Source organism: Mus caroli, chromosome 19 (assembly GCF_900094665.2).
Source record: "Mus caroli chromosome 19, CAROLI_EIJ_v1.1, whole genome shotgun sequence".
NCBI lineage: Eukaryota > Metazoa > Chordata > Mammalia > Rodentia > Muridae > Mus > Mus caroli.
The window spans coordinates 3182944-3184449 of NC_034588.1; the positions used below are offsets into that span (position 1 = coordinate 3182944).

A 1506-nucleotide genomic window follows, 5' to 3' on the forward strand; every position below is an offset into this window, starting at 1 on the left:
ACTTTGTAGACCAGGCTGGCCTCGAACTCAGAAATCCGCCTGCCTCTGCCTCCCGAGTGCTGGGATTAAAGGCGTGCGCCACCACGCCCGGCTTGTTTGTTTTTCAAGACAGGGTTTCTCTGTGTAGCCCTGGCTGTCCTGGAACTTACTCTGTAGACCATATTTTCGGTTTACTTCCTATTTTAGATTTACTTATTTTATTTTATATGTATTTATTTCACTATGTCTGTGTACCACATACATGTCTGGTGTCTGTGGAGGTTAGAGGAATCTCTACGTACCGGTGATTGTGAGATGACATTGGGAACCTGGCTCCTCTGCAAGAACATCAAGTACTCTTAACCACTGGGCCATCTTGCCAGTCCAAATGTGATTTTTATTTTTAAAAAAATATTTACTTTTGTTATTTTTATTTTTGTTTATGTTGGGGGCCTATGTGAGTGAATGCCACAAGTGTACAGAAGCCAGAAGATGTAGACTCCCCTGAGGCCGGCGTTACAGATGGTTTTGAGCTGCTTGCTGTGGATGTTAGGACAGAGCTCAGGTCCTCTGAAATAGCAAATACTATTAACCATTAAGCCATCTCTCTAGTCTCCCACTGTGAAAAATTTAAATAAGGATAATACATGGGTGCCTCTTAAATTACATGAAAAGTGGTCCCAGCTTTGGGATGACAGAGCAAAGAGACCAGTCAGCCTAGCCTACACACACACACACACACACACACACACACACCCATGGTCATTAACAGGAAAAGTGCAAGGCTGGGGCAGGGGCTCGGTAGAGAGTGTTTGCTATGAGGACCAAAGATTGGATCTTCGCATCCACATAAAAGCCAGGCAGGGAAACCCTAGAATAGCTGAATTAGCTAACTCAGAGTTCAGTGAGAGACCACGCCCCAGGAAATTAAAGACACCTATTGTCCACCTACGGGTTCACATGCATACACACACACACACACACACATATATCACAAACAAAAATGAGAGATACAACACATCAAAGAAAATGATCGGTATGAGGCGGTGTGGTGGGGCAGGCCTTTAATCCCAGCACTCGGAGGCAAAGGCAGGTTCCTTTCTGTGAGTTTGAGGCCAGCCTGGTCTACAGAGCTAGTTCCAAGATAACCAGGGCCACACTGTCTCCAAAACCAAAACCAAAACCAAAAGGAAAACCACCCCCCCCCTAACCTGGCATCTGTAATCTGTAATCTCACATGCGTCACATAGCCCTGGATAGCCCTGGCCTCCTCCCCTCTGGCTTCTACCCCTGTGTGCTGGGATCACACACACACACACACACACACACACACACACAGAGGCCCCCATATTTGTAAATGTTTATATAGTGCTCCATGCTACAGTCAAGCTATATATATATATATATATATATATATATATATATATGTATTTTTAAGATTTTATTTATTTATTTATTTATTAAGATTTATTTATTTATTTTTAAAAGATTTATTTATTTATTTATTTATTTATTTATTTATTATAT

The 1506-nt window shown here is 42.1% G+C and overlaps 1 protein-coding gene across 1 annotated transcript in view; it reads left to right on the forward strand.

The window, feature by feature from the left end:
• Pygm (glycogen phosphorylase, muscle associated) overlaps window positions 1–1506 on the forward strand; it is a 15448-nt gene that overhangs the window by 10337 nt on the left and 3605 nt on the right. The window lies entirely within an intron of this gene.